The sequence below is a fragment of the Perna viridis genome, chromosome 13 (assembly GCF_037379345.1).
Source record: "Perna viridis isolate PV_CMFRI_1.1 ecotype Kerala chromosome 13, ASM3737934v1, whole genome shotgun sequence".
NCBI classification, from domain to species: Eukaryota; Metazoa; Mollusca; class Bivalvia; order Mytilida; family Mytilidae; genus Perna; species Perna viridis.
The window spans coordinates 36,229,332-36,248,605 of NC_142457.1; the positions used below are offsets into that span (position 1 = coordinate 36,229,332).

The 19,274-nt window shown below is 31.6% G+C and overlaps 1 long non-coding RNA gene across 2 annotated transcripts in view; it reads left to right on the plus strand.

Moving 5' to 3' along the window:
• Positions 1-10,282: 10,282 nt before the first annotated feature.
• The window catches only part of LOC148600648 (uncharacterized), a 48,470-nt gene continuing 39,478 nt past the window's right edge, over positions 10,283-19,274 (plus strand). The window contains exons 1-5 of one of the 2 annotated variants that reach the window (XR_015918082.1): positions 10,283-10,627; positions 13,626-13,815; positions 14,474-14,575; positions 14,884-14,933; positions 15,723-15,856. This is a non-coding gene — a long non-coding RNA (uncharacterized LOC148600648). The remainder of the gene's footprint in view (positions 10,628-13,625; positions 13,816-14,473; positions 14,576-14,883; positions 14,934-15,722; positions 15,857-19,274) is intronic. The other variant, XR_015918081.1, reaches the window with a different exon arrangement.

Below are 19,274 nucleotides of genomic sequence, written 5' to 3' on the forward strand. Positions count from 1 at the left end.
GATGAAACTTTATACGAAGGTTTTGCAACATATTTAGATGTGCATGAAATAAGATAGTTACTGTCAGCAGACTCCAAGGGGAGTTAATCCAACTTAAGTGTTGAAATGTTATAACCTCATAAGCGCATCTCCTCCTACACCGCTGAATTGATTTTGATGGAACTTTATAGGAAGGTAGGGCATCATATATAGATGTGCATGAAAAAATACAGTTACTGTCTGGGGACTGCAAAGGGAGAAAGTTGAACTTCCAGGTTACACATTCAACTGCATTTGAAATGGGGTGTATTCTCTTTATGAACTTGCTGAAAGTATTTCTAGTTTATCTTTAGTTGGTGTGTGTTTTTCTATTATTATTTATAGTGTTTTATTTGTTTCTGTGTCTGTATCATGGTCTCTTTTCTACTTTACATTTAACAGATTATCTGGTATTCTCCAGTTGAGTGGTTGGTCCATGTGGGTTAAAGAGATTAGAACTGCTCCCCGCTTTTATTTATTTTGTTAATTATGCCTTCTTAGTCCGGTATGTTTCCTGGTTTTATTGTATTATAACCAATTGTTAGGCACAGATCAGGTTTGTACTTAGGGGGATGTATGGCCTGGTTTGTTTTAAAAAATAAGATTATTCCATATTTCAGCCAAAATGTTTTTGTCTGTTATACGATAAAAAAAAAAACAATTCAATATTTCCATCATCCCTATTTTGATTATAACCAAATAAATATTTTAACCCTGGCTGAAAAATTAATTATTTTCGCGCTTCGGCAAAAAAAGTTTGTAACTCACCATAAAGTCCGAGCCCCCTCCCCTTTTCCATAAGAGCCTTATTTCATATCAAACAAATGAAATGCCTCGCAGGGCTTAGCTTGATACTAAGCAGGTGTTAAACCATGAAGGGTTGGGTCATATTTTTACACACTATTGAAGCTTGATGCAGATTTCAATTTTTCATAAAGATCTATACATTTATACTTCCTGTCCAGACGAGAAATATCTACCAACCTCGACAATGACAGAACTGACAATGGAATGATACGACCGCAAATTTGTTTTAATCTATCTGTTATTTGAATTGGTGGATCCTTTATTCATGGTGTCGATGGGGGGAGAGATCGACTGATTGATTGATTGAAAGCAGTGAATTGACTGTTTCATACTTTTCTAGTGCAAAATCTTGTTATACTATTTAAATTGAAATGAATCTGCTTTTATATGATCTCTAACAAGGACCTCTTTACTAGATACAAGCAGGAAGACATGAACATCATCATCAGATGATACAGATGGATTGGACAAATCTTAAGAAAACATCAACAAGACCACAGTAAAACAGCCCTTTTCTGGAAACTACAGTGAAAGCAACGCAGAGATAATGTGGCGTCATACCATTGTGTTGGAAATGAGCAAAGTTAGCCACTAATGGGAAAGCCTATATCAAATGGTCAAAAAGCAAACATCAATTTGGTGTACTTGGCAGTAATTAAGAACTGGCTTGACACTTGATCCTATCTTCACACCAAACAATTCAATGTGCTTGCTCATGGAAGTACCATCTATCGTTAAATCAATCACTCGTTTCCAAAAGATAAGGCAAAACAAATGTGTTTACAGTCGCATCCTGAAAAAATAGGGTCAGTCGGTTGGTCAATTTTTTTTATTTCCATTTTGTACAATAATTGAGGAAATGGTTACTGATCAAGGACAAAATTTCCAGAAATTGAAATTTCCTGATAAAAAATTCAGTGTTGGAGGCAAGCAAATAGGGTACAATGTATGTCGGGTTACAGTAAACACACATTTTTGTTTTGCCTTACCTTGAAACATTGTCTTATAATCCCTGTCTGTATTTTCTGCTATTTTGGGGGATGCAGAAAAGTTAAAAACAACCAATCCTTAAAAATTACCCTATGATCACTCGAAATTCCTGGCAAGGGAGGACATTACAACTTACCCCTGCAGGCAAACACAATGAGTTTCGTAGGATATATATATATATATATATATATATATATATATATATATATATATATAAATATATATATATATATATATATATATATATATATATATATATTTGCGCCTTTGCCGTTTTGGGAGAAAAATTTTACTCAAAATATATGACTTCAGGCGAAACTTTGATTTAGGCGAAAAAAGTGGTGTCGCCCTTATTTTCAAGTGTGCAATTTAAGTTCTTTTACATGTTTTTATGCCTTTTCCTTTTGCATGTGAGTACCTAGTGTGCCAATTTATAACATATCTTAACCTGAAACTGATTTAGTTACCCGTTTCGATTTAATGCCCTTTCATCTGCATACCTGCCTATATCGTCAATACGTGAATAATCGTTGTTGAGCGAACTTTACAAATTCATTAATTTCTTTCTTATTTTATATATATATATTGTAGAGACTGTTGTTAACCGATGTAAAATACAGAATCACATTTTGGTAATGATTTTTTCCAAATAAACACAAAAACAATAACATTTTATTAAACATATAAAGTTTAAAAATGCAACATATACTTTTTGGTGCGTATATCGGATTACAACACAATTTGATTGGTTGGAAATATCTAACAGACAAATGACGTTTAGTCCTTATTTGGACATAGAAATTAATAACAAAATTTACTATAATGTACTATGTTGACCTAGTTAAACAAAATTTATAAAATATTGACGTGTTTTGTTTACACATAATTTGCTTTTTGTCCTTGTTTTCTGACATGTTATGTCATAGATATAATACACCTTCTAATAAATACAGAAAGAAATGTTGAAATAATTAATAATGAAAGGAATGTCATTAAACAGTTTAATCATCAAACTGCATAGCGTTTTGATATTTGAAGAAGTAATTAAAGAGAAATGTTTGTCAAAATATTAGCTACTTCTGTCATATAAGATAAAGATATCTTAGAAAATTCATATTATTCTCTATCAAAGCTACCGGAGATGACAGGTGTATAAATAAACTGCAATATTCAACCAATTGCTACATTGCAGGCTTTGTAGGAGTCCATTGTTTTGTAGGAAAATTCTCACTTTACTCTATAACCACGGAGAAAAAAAAACTTGAGATCGATGACTCAGTGTCGTTACAAGCAGATTTACTGAGGTATTTCTGAATCACAGGGGCGTCGTTTACTGTCGCATTACCATTACTTGTAACTTTTAAGAGATACAACCAACGATTGATAATATTAGGGTTGATACAACCCGGGGATGTATATGCCTCTTCTTTAGATAACTACGTATCAGACAACGATCCTTCACAAGTTTGATTGAAAGAATGTCAAATCTTCTGCCGCTCCCAGTATAAATATAAATGGGCATTTGTATTTAATTAAGTTTTTTTTTGTTGGAATAAAAATCTTGCGCGTTATTGCATTCCAAACTTCTTTAATTCTTTTTTTGATTTGATGAATAATAAAATGTGATACTGATCAGATAGGTATAATCAATAAAGCATTTGCTTTCCACAAATATATCAAGTATGACATCAATTTGAACAATGGCAAACACAATTTTATAAGATCGTTTTTTCGATTTATGACTGATAAAATTCTATAACCAAGGCTAAACATACATTAGTCGTTGCAGTATATGTAATAAAACATTTCGTTAAGGGTTAAGTATTATTTTGGTTATTGCATGTCCTTCGTTGTTTGTGTCTGTTACTGATGTCTGCTTTTGTCCCTGGTATACATTCATTTGTTTTCTGCTGGAATCTTGGTTCTCTTGATCACACTTCCTTTTGTACCAGAAAAATATCAAATTCATGTCAACGAATTATGATGTTGATTGATAATCGTTAGGAATGTAATGGAGAAATAAGTAGGATAAATTCCCTGATCATGTTTTGTAATGCATTATTATCAATGTATCAGACTTTACATTAATATGAAAGAATAATTTTTGTTTGATCTGATTTTTTAAATATTATTATTTACAATATTTTTATAGCGCCAATCTAAACTGCATTTACTCTAGGCGCTTTACAGCACATAAATGATATACAATACAAAGTACGTAGTAATCAACACCTAAAATTATACAAAAGAAAATGAAAGGAGAAATATTTTTCAGAACAGTAATTATGTATCTTAGATATAGAAATTTGTAAAACCACAAAAGAAAAGACGAACAAAAAAAAAACAAAAAAACAAAAATCAAAAAAAACAAAACAACAAAAAAAATATGTAAAAAAAAATATGTAATTAAAGGATAATTAAGTATTAAAACATTATTTAAATAGTATAAAAATAGAAATTTTCAGACGACATGACATACTTTATCATTGTTACGCTAATGATTCGCAGATATATTTAGTAATTGAACCAATTAACAACTGGTTCGAAATATCTACACGACTTGAAGCTTGTGTTGAGGACATCAGCTCATGGATGACTAGCAATCTGTTTAAGTTCAACCAAGATAAGAATGTATTACTGAATCTAAAAATTATAGCAAAAGTAAAAATATCTAGAAAATAGATATATTGATCATTTGAATGAAATAAGAATTAAAAACAATAAAATTACCAGTGATAAAATAGATCAATAAAATCATATTCCAACAGATACAAACCCCTGCGAAGATATGTTTTGACTAAAGCCCCGTGCAGGTCCGGGTGTTAAAAGAATAGGCCTGCAGCAGCGCTAAGCTTGTCGCATAAGGCCACTAAATAGTGCTCAGAAACCTAGCCGGGGGCTAGGCGCTCTGCCCACAGAGCAACTGGGATGTGTGCCCCAGGTGGTGGAATGGGGTACTCCTGGCGTGTTATATGCTGGGGTTGTCAGGCTATAATACGGAAAACCTGACCGCAAACCATAGTGGTGCACCGTGTTGGGAAAGATGCCACGTTCCTCGCACGTTCAAGAACCCTGATGTGGTATCGAAAGGAGTAAGAACCTTTGCTCTCCGCCACAGGAGACTAAATTGCCCGACCTTACCCATCCCCTCTTTTTCCAGTGGCAATCAAAATTTTTCGACCCTATTATCCTTGTGACCCATCCTGTTTTTTTTTTCATTTCATGTTCATTTTATCATCCATTTCATGTTCATTGTCTGAATATAGCTGAAATATTGCTGCTCGGATGTTAAACCCCAACAAACAAACAAATGTTTTGACTTAAAGAGCACAATGTGAAAATTTACTTCGCCCTAATCCTGAAAAAAAATGCGGGATGTTTATATCATGCCGTTGTATTCCAGAATTTACTGATATGTAAAGTATATTAATTCTGATATAAGGTTTAGCATTGCATTAGCAACATGAGTTTATGTTTAATATCTAGCTAAAAATGGCATACAGTAAAACAGAAACAATTATTAACCCATAATTATTACGTGCACATTACGACGTCATGGCAAATTCTGCTCTTTCATGGTTTCTCTCGTATTTAGAAAGAAGGACTCAACAAGTATCCGTGGGAGCCATCCAATACAACTTGATAAAATTCAACTTTGGCCTTCCGCAGGGACCTGTTTTGGGTCCAGAGTTTATTGTATGTTTTCTTAGCCTATCGGATGCACTTAGACAAGTCATTAAACATGGAACAACACATTTCCACTGTATCCATGTTTCCTTGAAATCAGAAAGATTGGCCGAATTCGTTGTTACATTACGGACAGTGCTTGCAAAACTCTAACATCGAGATTGAAATACGACAATTCCCTTTTAGATGGCGTGAAATTTCATGGCTTGAACAAGCTTCAAAGAGTTCAAAATGCTACCACCAGATTGATGTCACGGTGCAGGAAATATGACCACATAGCACTTGGTTTAACTGACCTACACTAGTTATCTATTGAATTCCAATGACAATACGAACTTATCTTATGCTTTTTATGCTTTATAGCACTGCATGGTATAGCTCCAGCATATCTCCAAAAGCTTCTGACTCTCTATCGCCCATCAAGATCAATACGCTCCCAGAACTCTGTGACACGTGAAACGTCAAGAGTGAAAACGAAATCGTACGGTGATCGTAGGTTCGACAAGGCAGCTGCTACTTTGTGGAATAATCTTCCCAGTAAACTGCAAGTTTAAAACCGTCAGTATTCTATTATTACACATTCGTTAAACTCAACTGCAATGAATGTAAAGACGATATATAATGCTTGATTGCACAAAAAACATTGCATTTTCATGAAATTATAAAAAAAAAAATATATTGTATCATTTTCACGAGTTAGGAGAATCCTCTCCTCAAAATACGCTCTTTCGGGCGAAACATATTTTTAACAATATATCTGAACAGCTTTTAAATGTAAGCATAAGTATCATACATATACACAATTCAGCACAGATCAACTGCAATGCACATATTATTTTAGATGACTTAATGCTTTAATGCACAGAAACATTGCGTTCTCATAAAATTTTGAGATGTTTAGAATGGCTGAAACCGTTAACGACAATATGTTTTTGATCAATAAAATGTTGGTTTTGTATCTTAATATTGATTCGTTCGAGGTCATGATTCTTGGAGATGACATACATGTGGTGATAAAAAAATATTTGTTTGATCCGAGTGACTTCTCTTAAAAGATCCCATACCAGTGCATTAGATGTTGAGATTTTCATAATCAATAGGCGTAAGCTTTAAAGTATATCTTGTACTAGAAGTTATGCATTGATTTGTTGACGGATGTTGAGAGATATGAGGTTGATGAATACATGCTTGCCCGGGCATGTAATGGTGAATGAGAAAGAAATTAAGATCATTCTATTACTAATGTTCTATGTAGGAATAAATTATCATGAGCCGCAGCTATATTTAGTATTTCCTTTTCTTTACATTATCCGACATTTTTGTGTGATGAGAAAATCAAACTTTTAAATGTAAGCATAATTATCTTACATTTACACAATTCAGCAGAAATCAACTGTAGTTATAAAAAATCTATACTACGTTTGATCTGAATGAATTCTGTTAAAAGATTTCATATCTGTGCATTAGTTTTTTGTTGTTTTCTTAATAAAACAATTGGCGTTAACTTTGACTTATATCTTGCTCTAGAAGTAATGAATTGATATGTTGAAGAATATTGACAGAAATGAGGGTAATGAATACATAATTGTCCGGACATGTAATGGTGAATGTGTTGGAAATTAAGATCATTCTATTACGAACTTTCTTTGTAGGAATGAATTATCACGAGCAATAAAGATACTTAGTATTTCCTTTTATTTACATTATCCGAAATTAATGTGTAATGAGAAATTCACTCTTTCATCTGTTATGATTAAGTAATTATTGATTATTTGCTTCATTTTAAAATGAAAGTACCAAGAACGTAAACACTATGTATAGAAGTTCAATATTGGCGAAGAAAGTATTTTAATTTTATTGATTTACTTTAAATTTTACTTAAATCTTAGGGAGAATCATTGTTCTTAACCACATGATAAGATCGAAGAAAAACTTCATTTAACACCAGCTCTATCAGTGTATCCAATAATTTCTCTCGAAGTAAGTATCGGAAAGCGAAGGCATTATATGAATATACTGTACTTTTTAGGACTTAGACGAAATCTATCCTCAAAATAGACTCTTTTGGGCGAAAAAAAGTTGCGGATGAAAATTTCAAAATCGCGTGTATTAAAGCGTAAGTATCCGTCTTTTACACTACTGCAGAAATCAACTGCAAAGCACTTTATTAAGGAATTCGTTATTGAACCGAAACATGGTGTTTTCATGAAAGTTTGAGATGTTCTGAATCGCCAATATATATATATATAATAATCTTTGCACTGTATGTATAAACATCATTATATAATGGTAAGTTTATACGAAAACGAAAAAGCTGTTTTTTACATTGGCAAATATGAGTTTATTTGAAAGTGTTATTGCTAAGAGTTAGGGACAATTCTTTGACTATTCATTTTTTTTTGTTTTCTACTAAAGCCCTGGATTGGTAATGAATACATTATTTCATAAATGTTATGCGACATTCCCTATTTGTATTTCAAGATAGCATCTGACGGGTAGTAAATAAATTATTATTTAGTGCTTTTGAAAACGAAAATGTTGCATTCACACTATTCCTTTTTGGGAGGAACTGATATAAAAACATGTACTTGCTCTAAATGTGCAGAATCAAGGTGTCGTTTTCAACAGAAACGTATTTTGTCACTGCCTATTTATCTTAACTTACAATCATTTTAGGGTTAATCATTGTTTCTTTTTAATGTATGTAATTCTTAGCTTGATATTAAACATATACGTATGTTGTTAATGCAATGCTAAACTTTATATCAGAATTAGTATATTTTTCATTTCAGTAAATTCTTGAATACAACGGCATTATGAAAATATCTTATATTTTTTCTCAGGACTTGGGCGAAACAAATACTCAAACTATGCTCTTTTGGGTGAAACATAGTTACGCAATGTATTGTATCGTATCTGTTAGAATATGAAACTGTAAGTATCCTACTATTATATATTCGTTAAACCCAAAAGCAATAAATTTTAAGAAGGTATATAATGCTTAGTTGCACAAACACATTGCGTATTAATGAAATTTTAAAATTATATTGTATCTTCTTCAGGATTCAGGCGAATCCTTTCCTCACAATACGCTCGTTTGGGTGAAACATATTTTTACAATATATCTGAACAGCTTTTAAATGTAAGCATAAGTATCATACAATTACACAATTCAGGACAAATCAACTGCAATGCAACTGTTATTTTAAATGACTTTTAATACTTAAATGCACAGAAACATGGCGATCTCATGAAATATTGTGATTTTTGGTATAGCCGAAATCGTTAGCGACAATATGTTTGATCAATAAATGATCACTAAATTGTTGGTTTTCGTATTTTAATAATGATACGTTCAAGTTAATAATTCTCAGAGGTGACATTAATAAAAATATTTTTTGTTTTATCAGAGTGGATGCTCTTAAAAGATCCCATATCTTTGCATCAATTTTTGTAGTTTTCATAATAAAACAATCGGCGCTAACTTTCAAGTAAATCTTGTACTAGAAGTTATGAATTGATTTGTTGACGGATGTTGACAGATATAAGGTTGATGAATGTGTTAAAATTTAAGATAATTCTATTGCTAATTTTTTTTGTAGGAATGAATTATCACAAGCCGTAGAGATAATTAGACTTTCTTTTTATTTACATTATCCCGTTATGTGTGTTAAATGAGAAATTCAAACTTTCATCTGTTATGAGTAACTAATTATTGTTTTTTGGCTTCGAAAACATTTTGTAAATTTTGAGATGAAAGTAGCAAGAATGTATACACTGTGTATAGAATTTCAATTTCGCCGAACGAAGTAATTTTATTAAATTGCATACATGTATTTACTTTTAATTTTAATCATAAAAAAAAACATTTTACAGAGGGCAGCTCTATCAGTGTATACAATAATTTCTCTCAAAACAAGTATCGGAAAGCGAAGGCATAATATGAATATCCTGTATTTGTTAAGGACTTGAGCGAAATCTTTTCTCAAAGTAGACTCTTCAGGCGAAACAAAGATAAGCATGGGAATTTCAACAACCCTTGTATTAAAGCGTAAGTATCCGTCTTTTACACTACAACAGAAACAACTGCAAAGCACTTTCTTAAGGAATTCTTATGTGTTCATGACAGTTTGAGATGTTCTTAATCGGCAACATATATGTATAAAAATTTTTGTGATGTTATGAAATAACATCATTAAGTAATGGTAAGTTTATTAGAAAACAAAAAAGCTGTTTTTTACATTGGCAAATATGAGTTTATTTGATAGAGTAATTGCTAAGAGTTAGGGACAATTCTTCGACTCTTTATTCTCTTTTTTTCCCACTAAAGCCCTAATGAAAACACTTTCTTTATAAAAATTATCTTACATTCCTACTTTTTAGTTGAAGATAGCATTTGACGGGTAGTAAATAAATCAATGCTCATTGCTTTTGAAAATAAAATGTTGTAGTCACACTATACCTGTTTCTTAGAGAAACTGAATTAAAGAATAAAAATAATAATAATAAAAAAAAAACAAAAAACAAAAAAAAACAAAAAACATGGACTTTCTCTATATGTACAGAATCTCGATGTTGTTGTGAACACAAAGTATTTAGTCATTGCATATTTATCTTACTTTTCAACCATTTTAGGGTTAAACATTGTCTCTTTCTACTGTATGTCATTCTTAGCTTGATATCAAACAAAAACCCATGTTATTAATGCAATGATACAGTTTATATAATAATTAGTATATTCTTCATTTAAAAAAATTCTTCAATACAATAGCATCATGAAAGTATCCTGTATTTTTTTTCTCAGGATTTGGGCGAAACAAATACTCAAACTGTGCTCTTATAGGCGAAACATAGTTTCGTAAGGTTAATTACATACATGTATCTACTTTAAATTTTAATCATGTCATAGCCATTACCATATGATTAAGGTAAAAAAAATCATTTTACAGCGGGCAGCTCTATCAGTGTATACAATACTTTTTCTCAAGACAAGTATCGGAAAGCGAAGGCATTATATGAATATCCTGTATTTTGTTAAGGACTTGGGCGAAATCGTCCTCAAAATAGACTCTTTTGGGCGAAACAAAGATAAGCATGAAAGTTTCAACAACCCTTGTATTAAAACGTAAGTATCCGTCTTTTACACTACAGCAGAAATCACCTGCAAAGCCCTTTATTTAGGAATTCTGATGTATTCATAACAGTTTGAGATGTTTTGAATCGCCAACATATATGTATAATTTTTTTTGCACTGTATGAAATAATATCATTATATAATGGTAAGTATATAGGAAAACGAAAAAGCTGTTTTTTACATTGGCAAATATGAGTTTATTTGATAGAGTAATTGCTGAGAGTAAGGGACAATGAGAAATATAAGTCAATTACAAAACTTTCTATTATAATGTACTATGTTGACCTAAATAAACCAAATTTATAAAATATTGACGTATTTTGTTTACACATAATTTGCTTTTTGTCCTTGTTTTCTGACAACAGGGTGTTATGTAATAGATATGTTACACCTTCAAATAGATACAGAAAGAAATGTTGAAATAATTAATAATGAAAGGAATGTCATTGAGCAATTTAGTCGTCAAACTGCATAGCGTGTAAAGTCGATATGTGAAGAAGAAATTAAAGAGAAATGTTTGTCAAAATATTAGCTAATTCTGTCATATAAGATAAAGATATCTTAGAAAATTAATATTATTCTCTATCAAGGCTACCAGAGATGACAGGTGTATAAATAAACTGCAATATTCAACCAATTGCTACATTGCGGGCTTTGTAGGAGTCCATTGTTTAGTAGGAAAATTCTCACTTTACTCAATAACCACGGAGAAAAAAAACTTGAGATCGATGACTCGGTGTCGCTACAAGCAGATTTACTGAGGCATTTCTGAATCATGTAGGCGTCGTTTACTGTCGCATTATCATTACTTGTAACTTATAAGAAATACAACAAACGATTTACGATACTATGGTTGATACAACCCGGGGATGTATATGCTTCTTCTTTAGATAACTACGTATCAGACAACGATCCTTCACAAGTTTGATTGAAAGAATGTCAAATCTTCTGCTGCTCCCTATACAAATGTAAATGGGCATTTGTGTTTAATTAAGTTTTTTTGTTAGAATAAAAATCTTGCGCGTTATTGTATTCCAAACTTACTTATTTCTTTTTAATTTAATGAATAATAAAATGCAATACTGATCAGATAGGTATAATCAATTCGTTTTCCACAAATATATCAAGTATGATATCAATTTGAACAATGGCAAACACGATTTTATCAGATTTTTATTTTTTGATTTATGATTGATTACATTCTATAACCAAGGCTACACTTGCATTAGTCGTTGCAGTATATGTAATAAAACATTTCATTAAGGATAAAGTATTATTTTGGTTCTTGCATGTCCTTCGTTGTGTGTGTCAGTTACTGATGTCTGCTTTTGTCCCTGGTATATATTCTTTTGTTTTCTGCTAGAATCTTGATTCTCTTGATTACACTTCCTTTTGTACCCGAAAAAATATAAAATTCATGTCAACGAATTATGAGGTATGTAATGGAGGAATAAGTAGGATAAATAATGTTTTGTAATGCATTATTATCCACAAATTCGTACTGATATAATTATTTCTTTGTAATCAAATGTATCAGACTTTTTTTGTTTATTATCGGGTTTTCTTCTAAGGCATACTTAATAAATCATTCGTCTAAGCTATTAGCTTGGTGATGACAACACCATTTTTTAAAGTTATTATTTACAGTATTTGTATAGCGCCAATCTAAACTGCATTTACTCTAAGCGCTTTACGACATACATATGATATACAATACAAAGTACGTAGTAATCAACACCTACAATTATACAAAAGAATGTGAAAAGAGAAATATTTTTCAGAACAGTAATTATGTATCTAAGATATAGAAATTTGTAAAGTAAAAAAAGAAAAGACGAACAAAAACAAAACATAATTATAAATTATGTAATTAAAGCATAATTAAGTATTAAAACATTATTTAAATAGTATAAAAATATTAGATAGAAATTTTCAGACAAATGACATGCTTTATCATTGTTACGCTAATGATTCGCAGATATATTTAATAATTGAACCAATTGACAACTGGTCCGAAATATCCACACGAATTGAAGCTTGTGTTGAGGACATCAGCTCATGGATGACGAGCAAGCTGTTAAAGCTCAACCAAGATAAGAATGAATTACTGAATCTAAAAATTATAGCTAAAGTAAAAATATCTAGAAAATAGATATATTTATCATTTGAATGAAATAAGAATTAAAAACAATAAAAAATGTTTCCATTAAAAAATAAAAATTCAAAACATAACATTACTGTGTTAAAAATGCCAGTGATAGAATAGATCAATAAACTCATATTCTAACAGATACAAAACCCTGCGAAACTATGTTTCGACTAAAAGAGCACAATTTGAGGATTTATTTCGCCCTTATCCTGAGAAAAAAATGCAGGATGTTTATATCATGCCGTTGTATTCCAGAATTTACTGATATGTAAAGTATATTAATTCTGATATAAAGTTTAGCATTGCATTAGCAACATGAGTTTATGTTCAATATCTAACTGAGGATGACGTACAGTAAAAAAGAAACAATTATTAACCCATAATTATTACGTGCACATTACGACGTTACGGCAAATTCTGCTCTTTCATGGTTTCTCTCGTATTTAGAAAGAAGGACTCAACAAGTATCCGAGGAAGCCATCCAATCCAACTCGATCAAATTAAACTTTGGCGTTCCGCAGGGACCTGTTTTTGGGTCCAGAGTTCATTGTATGTTTTCTTAGCCTATCGGATACACTTGGACAAAGATTGACCGAATTCGTTGTTACATTACGGACAGTGCTTGCAAAACTCTAACATCGAGATTGGAATACGGCAACTCCCTTATATATGGGGTGAAATCTAGTGGCTTGAACAAGCTTCAAAGAGTTCAGAATGCTACCGCCAAATTGATATTACGGCGCAGAAAATATAACCTAATAGCACTTGGTTTAATTGACCTACACTGGTTACCTGTTGAATTCCGATGTCAATACAAACTGTTCTTATGCTTTTTTATAGCACTGCATCATGTGCATGGTATAGCTCCAGCATATCTTCAAAAGCTTCTGAGTCTATACCGCCCATCAAGATCACTACTCTCCCAGAAATCTGTGACACTTGAAACGCCAAGAGTGAAAACGAAATCGTACGGTGATCGTAGGTTCGACAAGGCAGCTGCTACTTTATGGAACAATCTTCCCAGTGAACTGTGAGTTTTAAACTATAAGTATCCTAATATTACACATTCGTCAAACTCAACTGCAATAAATTTAAAGACGGTATCTAATGCTTGATTGCACAAAAACATTGCGTTTTCATGAAATTATAAAAAATATATTGTATCATTTTTATGAGTTAGGAGAATCCTTTCCTTAAAATACGCTCTTTCGGGCGAAACATATTTTTACAATATATCTGAACAGCTTTTAAATGTAAGCATAAATATCATACATATACACAATTAAGCACAGATCAACTGCAATGCATATATTATTTTAGATGACTTCTAATGCTTTAATGCACAAAAAACATTGCGTTCTCATAAAATTTTGAGATGTTTAGAACGGCGAAACCGTTAACAACAATATGTTTGATCAATAAAATGTTGGTTTTGTATCGATTCGTTCGAGCTCATGATTCTTGGAGATGACTTCTCTTAGAAGATCCCATTTCTGTGCATTAGTTTTTGTAGGTTTCATAACAAAATAATAGGCGTTAACTTTCAAGTATATCTTGTACTAGAAGTTATGAATTGATTTGTTGACGGATGCTGAAAGATATGAGGTTGATGAATAAATAATTGTCCGGGCATGTAATGGTGAATGTGTTAGAATTTAAGATAATTCTATTGCTAAATTTCTTTGTAGGAATGAATTATCACAAGCCGTAGAGATAATTAGATTTTCTTGTTATTTACATTATCCCGATATGTGTGTGTAATGAGGAATTCAAACTTTCATCTGTTATGAGTAAGTAATTATTGATTATTGGCTTCGAAACAATTTGTAAATTTTGAAATGAAAGTAGCAAGAATGTATACACTATGTATAGAATTTCAATATTGCCGATGAAAGTATTTTAACTTGATTGCATACTTTAAATTTTAATTATATCTTACAGAGAATCATCGTTCGTTACCATATGATAATTTCTACTTGATTAACATCAAAGAAAACAATCAGTTTACAGCAGGAAGCTCTATCAGTAGATACAATAATTTTTGTCAAAATAAGTATCGGAAAGCGAAGGCATGATATGAATATCCTGTATTTTTAAGGACTTGGGCGAAATCTTTCCTCAAAATAGACTCTTTTGGGCGAAACAAAGGTGAGCATGAAACTTTCAACAACCCTTGTATTAAAGCGTAAGTATCCGTCTTTTACACTACAGCAGAAATTAACTGCAAACATTTTATTAAGGAATTCTTATGTGTTCATGACAGTTTGAGATGTTCTGAATCGCCAACATATATGTAGTAAATTTTATGGATTCGTAATGAAAACACTTTTTTATAAAAGGTATCCGACATTCCTAATTTGTAGTTCAAGATAGCATCTGACGGGTAGTAAATAAGTCATTGTTTAGTGCTTTTGAAAATAGAATATTATATTCTCACTATACCTTTTCTTTAGAGAAACTGATATAAAGAAAAAAACATGGATGTACTCTATATGTGCAGAATCTCGATGTTCTTGTTCACAAAAAGTATTTTGTCAATGCATATTTATCTTACATTTCAACCATTGAAGAGTTAATCATTGTCTCTTTCTACTGAAGGTTATTCTTAGCTAGATATTTAACGAAAACTCATGTTTTGAATGCGATGCTCAGTTTTATATTATAATTAGTGTATTTTTCATTTCAAAATATTCTTCAATACAATAACATTATGAAAGTATCCTGTATTTTTTCTCAGGACTTGGGCGAAACAAATACTCAAACTGTGTTTTTTTGGGCGAAACATAGTTTTGTAAGGTTAATTGCATACATGTATTTACTTTAAATTTTAATCATATCATAGGGAGAATCATCGTTCGTTACCATATTTTTAAGGTAAAAAAAATCTTTTTACAGCGGGCAGCTCTACCAGTGTATACAAAATTTCTCTCAAAACAGGTATCGGATAGCGAAGGCATGATATGAATATCCTGTATTTTTTTAAGGACTTGGGTGAAATCTTTCCTCAAAATAGACTCTTTTGGGCGAAACAAAGATGAGCATGAATGTTTCAACACCCCTTGTATCAAAACGTAAGTATCCGTCTTTTACACTACAGTAGAAATCAACTGCAAAGCCCTTTATTAAGGTATTCTTATGTGTTATTGAACAGAAACATGGCATATTGATGAGAGTTTCAGATGCTCTGAATCGCCAACATATATGTATAAAAATGGTTGAACTGTATGTAATAACATCATTATATAATGGTAGGTTTATAGGAAAACGAAAAAGCTTGTTTTTACTTTGGCAAATATGAGTTTTTTTGATAGAGTAATTGCTAAGAGTTCGGGACAATTCTTCGACTATTTATTTTCTTTTTTTCTACTGAAGCCCTGGGTTTGTAATGAAAACACTTTTTTATAAAAATAATTATCCGACATTCCTACTTTGTAGTTCAAGATAGCATCTGACGGGTAGTAAATAAATCATTGTTTAGTGTTTTCTTTTTGTTTTTTTGTTTCAAATAAAATGTTGTAGTCACATCACACATTACCTTTTTCTTAGAGAAACGGACTTAAAAAAACATGGACTTGCTCTATATGTACAGAATCTCGATGTTGTTAACAAAAAAGTATTTTGTCACTGCATATTTATCTTACTTTTCAACCATTTTAGTGTTTATCATTGTCTCTTTCTACTGTATGTCATTCTTAGCTAGATATTATACACAAACTCATGTTTTTAATGCAATGCTTAACTTTATATCAGAATCAGTATATATTTTATTTGAGTAAATTCTTGAATACAACGGCATTATATAAATACCCTGTATTTTTTCTCCGGACTTGGGCGAAACAAATACTCAAACTGTGCACTTTTGGGCGAAACATAGTTTCGAAGGTTAATTGCATACATGTATTTACTTTAAATTTTAATCATATCATTGTTCGTTACCGTATTATTAAGGTAACAAAATCATTTTACAACGGGCAGCTCTATCGTTGTAAACGATAATTTCTCTCAAAACAAGAAAGGCAAAGCAAAGGCATGATATGAATATCCAGCATTTTTTAAGGACTTGGGCGAAATCATACCTCAAAATAGACTATTTTGGGCGAAACAAAGATGAGCATGAAAACCTAAACAATCCTTGTATTAAAACGTAAGTAGCCGTCTTTTACACTACAGCAGAAATTAACTGCAAAGCACTTTATTAAGGAATTCTTATGTGTTCATGACAGTTTGAGATGTTCTGAATCGCCAACATATATGCATAAAAATTTTTGCACTGTATGTAATAACATCATTATATAATGGTAAATTTATACGAGAACGAAAAAACTGTTTTTACATTGGCAAATATGAGTTACTTTGATAGAGTAGTTTCTAAGAGTTAGGGACAATTCTTCCACTATTTATTTTCTTTTTTTTTTTATTAAAGCTTTGGATTCGTAATGAAAACACTTTTTTATAAAAATTATCCGACATTCTCAATTTGTACTTCAAGATAGCATATGACGGGTAGTAACTAAATCACAGTTTAGTGTTTTTTGTTTTGTTTTGTTTTTTGTTTTTTGTTTTTTGTTTTTCAAATAAAATGTTGTAGTCACACTATACCTTTTTCTTAGAGAAACTGAATTAAAAAAAAACATGGACTTGCTTTATATGTACGGAATCTCGATGTTGTAAACAAAAACTATTTTGACAACATATTTATCTTACTTTTTAACCATTTTAGTGTTAATTATTGGCTCTTTCTATTGTATGTCATTCTTAGCTAGATATTAAACACAAACTCATTGTTTAATGCAATGCTCAACTTTATATCAGAATTAGTATATTTTTCATTTCTTAAATACAACGGCATTATATAAATATCCTGTATTTTTTTTCAAGACTTGGACGAAACAAATACTAAAAAACTGTGCTCTTTTGTGCGAAACATAGTTTCGTAAGGTTAATTGCATACATGTATTTCAAATTTTACTCATGTCATAGGGAGAATCATCTTTCGTTACCATATTTTTAAGGTAAAAAATCATTTTACAGCGGGTAGTTCTATCAGTGTATACAATAATTTCTTTCAAAACATAATCGGAAAGCGAAGGCATGATATGAATATCCAGTATCTTTTTCAGGACTTTGGCGAAATCTTTCCTCAAAATAGACTCTTTTGGGCGAAACAAAGATAAGCATTAAAATTTCAACAACCCTTGTGTTAAAACGTAAGTATCCGTCCTTTGCACTTCTGCAGAAATCAACTACAAAGCCCTTTATTCTGATGTGTTATTGAACAGAAAATAGGTATATTCATGACAGTTTGAGATGTTCTGAATCGCCAACATATATGTATAAAATTTTTTGCACTGGATGTAATAATATCATTATATAATGGTAAGTTTATAAGAAAACGAAAAAGCTGTTTTCTTCATGGGCAAATATGAGTTTATTTGAAAGTGTTATTGCTAGGAGTTAGGGACAATTCTTTGACTTTTTATTTTCTTTGTTTTCTACTAAAGCCAACGATTCGTTATGAAAGAGTAATCAAGGGAACCAAGGTAATAGCGGTAATCAAAAGAATTTAATCCAGGGACAAAGACCAGACATGGAAAACAGACATACACAACAAAGAACATAAAGAAACTAAAATCATACATATAAAGTAACAAAAGTAAATGAGGAACTCGGACTCCACTAAAAACTGGGAGCATGGACCAGGTGCACCGGTAGAGTAGCTTTTCTAGAAACACCCGCCGAGTTGCTCATACAAAGTCAAGTCCGGGGTAGACAGACGAGGAAAAGAAGCCTATGACCCGTCGAATAAATTAGTTCTCCTGGTGCTGATGGATACACCATAACGATTCACGAGTTCATGATGACGACCATAAAACTTCTGTAGTGATAACTTCAATCTTGTAGCAACATAACCCTGTTCCAGAAGCCCATTTGTTAGAGTTCTAGCGCGAAACAAAAAGTCTACGTTTGTCGTAAAGTTTGGTCAATAGTTTTATCATCGATTTCTGTGTGTGTCAAGATATGAGGCTGACTTCACAGTGTCTGTAGTATCCTTTATCTCAAGTTCTTTTGGGTAGATGCGATGTATCAAATCCCCGAAATTGGGATTGCTTAAAGATAATACGTCATCTATATAGCGGAAACTGAGATTGAAGGATCTAGCAAAACGATATTCTTTCTTTCTGATCAGATCAGCTATACAGACAGCCTCATAAGAGTGACGGAATAGGTCAGCAAGTAAAGGAGCACAATTTGTTCCCATTGGAATGCCGACTGTTTGTTGAAAAACACGTCCACCACACTGGACAAATATGTTGTCGATTAAAAATTCCAGCATTTTGTAAACATCTTCCTCTGTATACATTATTTCATAAAAGTTATCCGACATTCCTTATTTGTATTTCAAGATAGCATCTGACGGGTAGTAAATAAGTTATTGTTTAGTGCTTTTTAAAAAAAAATGTTGCATTCACACTATACCTTTTTGGGAGA